The sequence below is a fragment of the Mizuhopecten yessoensis genome, unplaced genomic scaffold (genome assembly GCF_002113885.1).
Source record: "Mizuhopecten yessoensis strain PY_sf001 unplaced genomic scaffold, ASM211388v2 scaffold2671, whole genome shotgun sequence".
In the NCBI taxonomy this organism is placed as follows: domain Eukaryota; kingdom Metazoa; phylum Mollusca; class Bivalvia; order Pectinida; family Pectinidae; genus Mizuhopecten; species Mizuhopecten yessoensis.
In genome coordinates this window covers 1,454,615-1,467,043 of record NW_018404662.1, presented here as the reverse complement: position 1 = coordinate 1,467,043, position 12,429 = coordinate 1,454,615, and positions in this window count along the sequence as shown.

The following is a 12,429-nucleotide window of genomic DNA, read 5'->3' as shown; positions in this document are numbered from 1 at the left end:
GGTGTTTCTGTGTTCCACTGGATAGAACAGCATTTCGTAGCTTTTTCACGTTGTGTGAAAAATCTTGCGAGGGGGCCACATTACGGGACATATTTGCCAAATTAGGACTCATATAGTTTTTTCTTATGGCATCCTCATCGTTGTTGAAATGTAGTCGTATGTATTGTCGGTTCTGGTCCCCGCCATCTTGTAAGATAAAAGGTGGAAGGTGAACCTTTTTGGCAGTGTTGGCCATCCAGTTAAATACATCTCTGTTGATACCAGCATGTTGTGGTGTAACATTTTTGTATTTTTGTAACGTTCTACCTGAGGGGAGATTGAAAATATTACTTCCTTTAAAGTTCTCGTGTGCCCTAGGACTTTTGCACCACAGCTCCAGGCAAGTACGAATGGTGTCTATTTCCCATCGTATTGCACTTTTACTTGTTTGCTTAGAGGCGAGTACGTCATGCTGGTTTTGTAGAAAACTTTGCATCTCAGGAGATGCACCAGGAAACACTGATGACATTATTTTTGCAATGTCATGGAGATCCTCTGTACAAATTTCTGCTTCTGGTTTTGAAAGGGTTCGTGTCTTAAAGTTATGCACAGCCACACTACACTTTATACTGCAGTTTACTTCGGAAAGAAGCGTTATGACACAGAGACAGTTTGCGGAGCGTATCATTCTCGCACTATCATTTGATTCATTTCTGATGTTTTCTGCAGTTATGTGAACAGGAACTTGAATGGCATCCGCATCTCTACCAGTACACAGTTTGAGGTGACTTACAATGAAAAATACGTTCGTTAGATTTCTCTCTGTATTATCAAAGTCATCAGAACTACCAAGTCTTTCTAGATTTATTGTTTTCCCTCTGACTTCTAATGTCCAACATTGTTTCGAAAAATTGATAATCGCTTTCTTTAAAACCTCAATGCCTTTAACAATGATTTTGCTTTTGACATAAAACACTACCTCTCCATTTTTTGTTTGGTCTGTACAGAAATATTGCCCCGCTAATGCAGTTAAGTTGATGTTTCCAGGATTGATTTTTACCACAGGTTCTTGCCAATAACTTATCCCACAATGCACATGTGCTCGTGTGCCAGCTCTTCTATCTCTTAGTCTAGATGCATAAACATTTGAGAAAACATTTGTCAAATACCGGGCAAATATACGAGTTGATAATAAGATTGTGTCAGGCGTTGTATGCTGGAAATCATGGAAACGCTGTAATACTTCCTCCTTAGAAACTTGACCTTGACTGTCTTCTACCAGATTATGAAGTAACCTGTTAAATATATATTTCAAAGTTCTACATAAAACATGGTTTAAGATAGATCATAGAAATTGATTTATGCATAATGTACATAGATGCTAACAAGTATCATGGAACTTAAAATCTGACCACTTAATATTCTGGTTTCCTGTCTTATTTGCCGGTCTCTTACTATTCTGACATGCCAATCTAACCCCTTGATATTCTGACATCCTGTCTATTCTGACCACATAGTATTCAGAACTCCGTTCTAATCATCATGCTGTAATCATATTTCTAACATAAATATGAAACGAACTATGACTCCCTGTCTTATTCTTCAAATTGTTGTGCCAAATTATGGTGTCAGACTATACAGTATACACAAATGTTTTATTTTTCTTTGTTTTTTAATAATTCATTTAAATATTATTAGTATGGAAATTGAATCACACGTTTTGAAATGCAATATTAAGTTTATAAAAAATGAAATAATGCAGCAGAGTGTACGGAACATAGATCAAGATAGGTTTTAATCAGATTGAAGTGTTTTGTGCTTACAGGAGAGGAATTTGTGTACCATTGCACGGAAGAGGGAGATGTTAGTGGCTTGAAAGTGAAGAAGGAGGTACATCTGAAGAAGTCATGTCCAGTTATGCTACTTGTCAATTTATCAGATGTGCTAGTAAATGCATTGACAGGGACTGCTTCAAAAATGGAGCCTGAATATGTACATGTCTACTTCCCTGGATTGAACAGGACAGAAGTCATCACCACTCATGTCTTCACCAAGTACTGCAGTATTCTGAAGAAGGATATTGGAAGCAGACGTCAGCTACCTCTCCAACTGAGCTATGCTATGACTGTGCACAAGTCACAAGGAATGACACTGGATAGGGTGTCTGTGGATTGTAGGAACATGCGGCAGTATGGACAGCTTACAGTAGCCTTAAGTCGTGCTCAATGTAAAAGGACTCACGGATCAAGAACTTCACTACTCGCCTCCTTCAAAAACCTCCTGAATGCATCAATGACTTCTACCAGAGACAACCGCTGGTGATAAAAGATGATCTGAAGTGTTGCATCAACTGTGCTTTGGTGATGCCAGCTTTAATGGCAAGTCCTGCAGTAATGCCACTGGAACCTGTACAATCATATGGCGATGATGACGATGATGACGATGATGATGATGCAATAGTGAAGTGTTTGGAGGGCATTGAATCTTTTTCTAAAGATGTCACATCACTACCGGATGGCATTGATGAGCAGTCCATTTTAGAAGGGTTACAGATACAATCACCAAAGACTGACCAGCAGAAGCAGGAAAATGATGCTGTGAAACTATTGCTTACCAACATAGACAGAACAAGACTGTTTGTAGCCTACCTATGTCATGTCATTGCAGAGTTATCAGACAACACTTGACATCGACACCAAATCTCAATAATAAGGATATCCATTCCTTTTACATGGAATACAGCGCCTTAATCTGCCCTGAAAGTCATCGTCTTAGAGTTACATACCTTTTTGGACAAAACACGTCATCAGCACAGGATAACATCATTTACAGAGTGTCCACGGAATTGAGAAACCGAATTGTACAACAGAAAGCAGAGCCTATCCGTGACACTATGAGGAAGGAGGCAGAATATGTGAAAGGTACACAATTTGAAGAATCTGGAGAAGGCAGGGCAAAGATTCGATACATAGCAGAATGGTGTGTATCATCTCTCGCAAAAAGATGCAAGAGAAATATTGCCCTGTCTCTGTATAACAAGAAGAAAATTGAAGGCACTGAAATGAACATTTTACAGAAGAGACTTCTTGAAAATCTCCAGTCACACACTGAAGAGGAGTGTGAGGACACTGAATCACTTCAAGAGATTTATAGAAAACAAAATGTGAGAAAGGGCCTCTTTGTGGTTAATGACAATGCTTTCAATTTCTTTCAGAATCTTGACAAAACAATCCGAACTTTACAAAGTCCTGCACACTTTTGTTTACACCACACTAATTTTGGACATTTCCTTAAATCTTCATTAATTAATGATGCTAACTTGGCTACACAGTGGAGACTTCTATTCACAGAGGCAGAATTTGACAACATCAAAGCTCGACACAATATTAATTTGTTGCTTTATGAAATTCTTGAAAAATATGTCTTAATGTCTGTGTCACTGTTTAGAAAAGAATACTTAAATGAGAAGAATGTAAAGAAAAGGGAAGCAACAAGAAAGCAGATCAGAATGCGTACTGACAAGGTATCAACAACAAAGTTCAGCTTCAGGACAATGAAAGATGACATATCCAAAGACAAAGAAGCATCTCATAGAAATATTATGTGATGCCACATTCTTGGAAAGAACATTTTCTAAAAGGGAACTTACATATTTGTGTAAAGCATATAGTATCCAGGATAAATAGGCTCTAAAAACAAAAAAGAGTATGCAAGAAAGCCTCAATTTGACAGTGGTAAAGGTCCAAAAATGTGCAATACCTGACTCTTTGAATAGTTTTGATGAGCCATTTATTACAGATATATCAAGTCTCAGTAGTGTTGACATTCCCGCAGTCGATGTATCTAATGATTTACAAAGTGTGTCTGATGTACAACAAAGTGATGAAAGACCATGTGGTTCAAAGGAATCAACAGTGTATCAGAAAAGGGAAATCTACCAACAAACGCATGAAAGTGATATGGCCTTGTGGAATTTGTGGAAAGGATGCAAGTTTTGATTCAATTGGTTGTGATGGATGTGACAAGTGGTACCATTCAAATTGCTTGAAACTTGAAAACTTGGAAGAGTTGCCTAAGGCATGGTTCTGTCAGGAATGCTTGAATGAATAAGAGTAGTTTTACCATATGTTCACATGTACACCAGAATTTTCAACAAGCTGTCGCACCATACTGACAGAGGGTGGAGTTGTCTTATAGATGTCTCATGATCCATTCTATGGGTCACACCCTGTCCAGAAGCTGTCACACCAGAAATATCAACTACCTGTCTCACCAAGTCCACAGGCTGTCACACCAGAATTGTCAACAAGCTGTCGCACCATACTGACAGAGGGTGGAGTTGTCTTATAGATGTCTCATGATCTATTTTATGGGTCACAGGCTGTCACACCAAAATTGTCAACAAGCTGTCGCACCATATTGACAGAGGGTGGAGTTGTTTTATAGATGCCTCATGATCTATTTTATGGGTCACAGCCTGTCACACCAGAATTGTCAACAAGCTGTCGCACCATACTGACAGAGGGTGGAGTTGTCTTATATATGTTTCATGATCCATTCTTTGGGTCCACGGGCTGACACATCAGGAATGTCAATATTACCATTCACACTAAGTCCACAAGCTATCACATCAAGGTGAATCCGGTGATTATGTCAAATGGTTGTGGCTTAGATTCCATGTCACTAAATCAGCAATTCTTCAAATATTTTTTGTTTATAGTATTTATACTTTTATGTTTTTTTTAACACTATGGATTTTATTTTTTTAAATGTCATATATATATTTATAGATTGATAAAAGCAGTAATTATCTGTGATTTACCCATTTATTATTATTGGACAGAGTTTTGTGTTGTATAACGTCCTCTTAAAAGCTAAGGTCATTTAAGGACGTGCCTCTATGTGTGTTATGTATGCGTGTACTTGTGTATGTGTGCCGGAGACAGGGTATGCTGGTATAAGTCTCCTTGTGATAGCGCGGAACTGATGCTGACTTTATAGATCTATCGCACTGAAATATGATGCCGAAGGCACCCACCACATCATGCTGCCTTGTCACATTATACTGACAACGCTTGAACCAGTTGTTGTCATTTCATGTTATGCTAAATGTTAAACCATAAATACCATAATTAAGAACTGTTGCATGTCCCGGCCAGGGGACAGAACCCAAAAGCTTCCTCACCTGGGTGGGGTGTCCTGCTGGGTGTCTTCGGCAGTATGTTTCAGTGAGGTAGCACTTTGAAGTCGACATCAGTTCCGCGCTATCACACGGAGACAAACACGAACATATCGAGGAGGCCGTCCTTAAATGACCGTAGCTGTTGATAGGACGTAAAAAAAATCCAAACTAAACCGAACCGTTCCAAATGTCTAGTTTGACCGCTTAAATTGTTAGGGAAAGCCCCGTTAAAAATAGCGCTGATAACGCCACGTGACGGTTATTAAACGAGGCAGTAACACAGGTGGTCTGACCGAGATGCAAAGTTTTTGCTAACTGTTAGAGCAGCTGTTCTCCATTTAAAAAATTCCAATAAGCAAGAATGCTTCCATAACGTACTTCTTTCGCTGGCTTTTGACCATTTGGCAACTTTTCGCTTCGTAGCTGACGGGTAACGGTTTTCACTTGCTAACACTTTCAACGGCCAGTCATTTTCTTTATGATGAAATGGTGTGTTATGCGCATGCGCTAGTACAAAGGGAATCCCTGATCAACGCGTTGGTCAGACAGGTTGAAATCCCAATAGTTATCTTAGAATAAATCATTTTTATGAATACAAATCAGCCAAATCCGACCGCTATTTTTCATAAGGAAACTCAATAATATGTTTATGTAGTATGTAGTATTTGGAAAAAAATGATGAAAAACATATGCTTCGCCGTAATGTCCCTTTAAAGTTTGTAAGATATAAACTTTTTGTTGAGTTGGTTTAACGTCCTATAAACAGCTAAGGTCATTTAAGGACCTGCCCTCATGTGCGTAGTGTTTGCGTTTGTGTATGCAGGAGACAGGGTATGTTGGGGTGCTTGCCTCCTTGTGATAGCGAGGATCTGATGCCGACATTATAGTGCCTTCTCGCTGAAATGCCATGCCGAAGACACCCAGCACAGGTTTGGTTTGGTATAATTTTGTTTAACGTCCTATTAACAGCTAAGGTCATTTAAGGACGTGCCTCCATGTGTGAAGTGTATGCGTTCTGGTGCGTGTGTATGCAGAAGACAGGGCAGTTTGTGTTCTTGCCTCCCTGTGATAGCACGGATTTGATGCCGACTTTATAGTGCTATCTCACTTAAATGTCATGTCGAAGGTACCCAGCACAGCATTCTGCCCGGTCACGTTATACCGACAACGGGTGAACCAGTTGTTTCCATTCCCCTAAATTCTGAACGTTAAGCAGGGAATATCAATAACCATTTTTAAGGACTTCGCTATGTCCCGGCCTGGGCGCTGATTACAGTGGTAAAGACAAGTTGTTCTGAAAAAAACATGGTTTTACCAGTAGGTTTATATAGGTAAAATTAGGGGATAAGACATTTCATATATTTCTTGCGTTTTAAAAGAAAAAACACGTTTTAACGATAGAAAAAATGATAAATACTGAAGCAAACCATGCTGTGGTATGAAAATAAATAAGATATCTTTTTCATTGTGAATTAACTTGTTTTTTCTTTAAATCTTCGATAGGGATGAGCGTTCAGTATCCCCCTCCTCTAGGGATTAAAGAATAAAAGAGGTATTTTCCTCACGCCCAGTAGCTATTTATGATAATTCTTTGTAACCCCCTTCACCTGCCAACAGACACAAAAACAACAGGGATAGAAGTGTGGTGTAAGTTATCCGATATAGCATTTACTGGATGTCAACGTAACCTTGATGTCCCATCACTGAAGCCCGATATCTTAATGTCGAATTAGCATTATTTTCCTATACGGAAACCTGCTGCTGAATACATGTATGTATGCGTGTGTATAAATAAACAAGTACGCAAACCTATACCAACATGTCTGTATACTACTGTACCTAGATGTAAAAGGACCTCCATGTGTTTGAGAGATAATTGTCTAGTTTATACACAAAATTACAACAAATAAGATATCATTCATTAATTTTCTTGCACTTGTTTGAAATTGTTATGCTTCAATATTATCTCTTTCAATTTTTTTTAATTTGAACTTCAGAAATGGAAGAAAATTATCAAATTAGTTTTATTGCAGCATCTAAGTTTATGTATGTTTTTTATTAACAGAAATACGTATATTCTGGTACAGTTACAAAAATCAGAACGACACACTCCCTTTTGTAAAATATAGAATAGGTTTGTTTTCAAGATGTGATTATATATGCTCATTTCGACAGATGATACCACATGATATACTTTCTCCAATTCTAATACTGTCAAAGCAATGAAATGTTCACAACAATCACCATAGGTTTTCTTACTCCCAGCTCTTAGGAGAAACCTGCTAAGAGTAGGCTAACATGGACTTGTGTTTGCTCCGGTGTATGGACGATTGTTTGCTCCGGTGTATGGACGTTTGTTTGCTCCGGTGTATGGACGTTTGTTTGCTCCGGTGTATGGACGTTTGTTTGCTCCTGTGTATGGACGTTTGTTTCCTGCTGTGTATGGACGTTGTTTGCTCCTGTGTATTGACGTCTGTTTGTTCCGGTGTATGGACGTTGTTTGCTCCGGTGTATGAACGTGTGTTTGCTCCTGTGTATGGACATTTGTTTGCTCCTGTGTATGGACGTTTGTCTGCTCCGGTGTATGGACATTTGTTTGCTGCTGTGTATGGACATTTGTTTGTTCCTGTGTATGGACATGTTTTTGCTCATGTGTATGGACGTGTGTTTGTTCCTGGGTATGGACATTTGTTTGCTCCTGTTTATGGACATTTGTTTGCTCATGTGTATGGACATCTGTTTGCTCTGGTGTATGGACATTTGTTTCTCCTGTGTATGGGCATTTGTTTGTTCCTGTGTATGGACATTTGTTTGCTCATGTGTATGGACGTCTGTTTGCTCTGGTGTATGGACATTTGTTTGCTCCTGTGTATGGACATTTGTTTGCTCTGGTGTATGGACGTTTGTCTGCTCCGGTGTATGGACGCGTGTTTGCTCCTGTGTAGGGACATTTGTTTGCTCCTGTGTATGGACGTCTGCTTGCTCTGGTGTATGGACGTTTGTCTGCTCCTGTGTATGGACATTTGTTTGCTCCTGTTTATGGACATTTGTTTGCTCCTGTGTATGGACATTTGTTTGCTCCTGTGTATGGGCGTCTGTTTGCTCCGGTGTATGGACGTTGTTTGCTCCGGTGTATGGACGTGTGTTTGCTCCTGTGTATGGACATTTGTTTGCTCCTGTGTATGGACGTTTGTCTGCTCCGGTGTATGGACATTTGTTTGCTGCTGTGTATGGACATTTGTTTGTTCCTGTGTATGGACATGTTTTTGCTCATGTGTATGGACGTGTGTTTGTTCCTGGGTATGGACATTTGTTTGCTCCTGTTTATGGACATTTGTTTGCTCATGTGTATGGACATCTGTTTGCTCTGGTGTATGGACATTTGTTTCTCCTGTGTATGGGCATTTGTTTGTTCCTGTGTATGGACATTTGTTTGCTCATGTGTATGGACGTCTGTTTGCTCTGGTGTATGGACATTTGTTTGCTCCTGTGTATGGACATTTGTTTGCTCCTGTGTATTGACATTTGTTTGCTCCTGTGTATGGACATTTGTTTGCTCCTGTGTATGGACGTGTGTTTACTCCTGTGTAGGGACGTCTGTTTGCTTTGGTGTATGGACGTTTGTCTTCTCCGGTGTATGGACGCGTGTTTGCTCCTGTGTAGGGACGTGTGTTTGTTCCTGTGTATGGACATTTGTTTGCTCCTGTGTATGGACATTTGTTTGCTCCTGTGTATGGACATTTGTTTGCTCCTGTGTATGGACGTTTGTTTGCTCCTGTGTATGGACATTTGTTTGCTCCTGTGTATGGACGTTTGTTTGCTCCTGTGTATGGACATTTGTTTGCTCCTGTGTATGGACATTTGTTTGCTCCTGTGTATGGACATTTGTTTGCTCCTGTGTATGGACATTTCTTTGCTCCTGTGTATGAACATTTGTTTGCTCCTGTGTATGGACGTGTGTTTACTCCTGTGTAGGGACGTCTGTTTGCTCTGGTGTATGGACGTTTGTCTGCTCCGGTGTATGGACGCGTGTTTGCTTCTGTGTAGGGACGTGTGTTTGTTCCTGTGTATGGACATTTGTTTGCTCCTGTGTAGGGACGTCTGTTTGCTCTGGTGTTTGTTCCTTAGTATTGGATTATGTTTGACTCTTTTTCCTCTATGTCGAATCTTGCTCAACACTTTATAGGGTTTTTATTTGTTCCTGTGTATGCACGATTGTTTGCCTTCTTATAATGACTCATGTTTGTGTGTAATGATTGTCCTTGTTTATTGGCTCTTGTTAATTTCTGTTTTTGGACTTTTGAATTAACATATAAACTGATTTGTATATGCATAGCTTATTTTCGCATCACAATCTGTTATTTTTACGATTTATAATATACATCGATAGAATACCGAAGAAGAATAAGACAAGATGTTCCACAATGGTAAATGTTTTCTGCTTTATAGACATCAGTTACGTAATTCTAGCCAAACTTAGTTATGTTACGGACCTTGGGTTGTATTTGTCTGTCAGCAGTCGCCATCTATCACACACATTATGATATTCGACGCTAGCTCTTACTTACCATATTAACTTCATACACCGAAAAAACACCCGGGACCGAAGGGATGACCCATCCTATTAAGAATTTTCTTAAAAATCATTCTTCTTGCATTCATATTGTTTTTGGAGGATGCGATATGTTCGTGTTTGTGATAGCGCGGAGCTGATGTCGACTTCATAGTGCTAAATCACTGAAACATTCTGCCGAAGACTGCCATCAGGACACCTTACCCGGTCACAGACTCTGGTATGTCTCGGCCAGGGGACAGACCCCGAAGCCTTCCTCACGGGGGCGAACGCTCAACTAAAGGCTAAAAGTGAGGCATTGTCAAGAAAGACATTAGGAAGAAGAAAGTTGTTTAGAAAGGAGAGAAAAGATAAGATCCGAAATTTTGTCGCCTCCTACGATCTTGCAATGGTGGCAGCAGGTACAATTCTTACGTCGTACCTGCTCAGTCGTTATTATACGAGACGCTCTACTGATTTCTCAAGATATCGTGAGCACTATGATACCGATCTTATCCAGATGCTACAGAAATTTGTTTTGGATTTAACATCCTCGCAGCAGCCCGGGTCAAACAAAGGACGTACCGTATATTATCCCATGTACCACAGCTACTATAATTCATATCCAATTGTTAGGATTGAAAATGACAACTTCCACTTACTAGACTATACGGCAAGTACATTATAGCGGGGTAAACATTTTACTCACATATATACGGAGCCAAAGAGATAATTAAGTTTCGTGTCAGGTGTGGTAAATCATTCGAATATGGTTTGGTATTATAGGGTCTAAAGTCCTATCAACATCCTGCAGGTAGGGGATCGAGAAAATATAAATTAACTTGCTTTGGATATATCAAAATTAATGAGTCAAATGTTGACTTAAATATATTAGAAAGTCAGATGCATGTCCAAATAATACTCAGTCATTATCTTCGCCTAAAAGCATCATTTATGAATACAAATAAAAAATATACGAAAAAGGTATCCCTCCAACTGCTCACTTTGACAACCATTTCTTGAGATTTGGACAGAATGCTTGCAAATGCAAAAGTATTTGTAAATCCATTAGAAAAAAACGCGTAGTTAATGTATATGACTGCGCTGTTTTTCTTTTAATGCTATCTCTATCATCTCTACCTTCATTTTGATATTTTACAATTCATTGATATCCTTTTGCACAAAAATAGGTAAATACAAATTGAAATAAGCAACGTTTCAAGCTTTTAAACATTGACTAATCATGCAATAGTTATACTTTACCTTACTTTTGAGCATTATAAAGTATCGATATTCGAACACATAAACCTCCGAGAGAAATTCAGAAAACAGAGCAAGTCACATTAATATAGGTTAGCCTCCCCTAGTGTCTTGGTAGACGCGAATGTAACCAATTTGTTACATATTATTACAGACAATTACCTGTATAGCCTTCACTTTTTCTCCTATTCAGTAATCTCTGTAGATGTTTTCGTATTTTATAACGAGTTAGTACCCTTGTGTTGTTAATTATATAGGTATATCAACTTCAGGTTAAGAAAAGATGTGTAGCATTGCTTACAAGTCGTCAGGTTTTTCTATTATTCCATTATACACCACGACAATATCAATTGGAAATGTAGCGTTTATTCACATATTTGCTATCTTGAATACCAAATAAATAGTATTGATGGTCATCGCTTAGGTGAAAGCGATAATTTCGCCTCGGGGATCACCTGAATAGCTTGAAGGTAGTCAGAGATTAATCTCTTTAACAAGAATACTGACAGCTGTACAAGCCGGTGTAATAGCAAACACCCATCAGCGTATAACGTCATCATGTAATGATATTATAGTAAGCAAAAGTGCAAAAGCAGTTTTCTGAATAACCTAACCATGTATTTTATGATTGTTGGCATATTCAAAAATGCAAATGATTTGATTATGAAACGGAGGATTTTGACGTACATTGTAGTATTTAACTGAGTCGTACCATTTGTCTGTTGCTTACTATCTACTAAACTACAAAACTAACATGTCAACACTTTTAGTGTTTAAATACAATATCATCATTGGGAGTCTGCTTTGACATTTTTGTTTCTCATCTGCGAGAGAGTTATTTGATTTACGAAGTTTACTAGGCACCGGTGTTTTCTCTTCTTTCGAAACAACTTTCTTCCTAATGTCGCTCTTGGAAATGCCTCACTTTTGGCCTTGAGTTGAGCGTTCGTCCCTGTGAGAAAGGCTTTGGGTTCTGTCCCCGGCCGAGACGTACTTGAGTGTGTAAAAATGGTAGTTTCACTACTGCTTAACGCTCAGCAATTTAGGAGCGGGACGACTGGTTCGCCCGTTGTCAGTATAATGTGATCGGGTGGGGTGTCCTGCAGGGTGTCTTCGTAGTATATTTAAGTGAGGTAGCACTATTAAGTGGGCATCAGTTCCGCGCTATCACAAGGAGACAAACACGAACATATCGCAACTTCCCAAAACACACACGCATACACTACACGCATGCATCTTGCACACAGGGGAGGCCGTCCTTAAATGACCATAGCTGTTGATATGACGTTAAACAATACTAAACCTAACTTCTCGCTAAAGAAAGAGGAAGTGTTATCTCAATACACATACACACTTCAGTTTCTAGGCTTTAAACATTATGTGTCAACGGGCAGAAATTCCCGGAATCGGCAAAATAAGACAAAATCATAGTGTATACGAAAAATTGTAAGGCTTA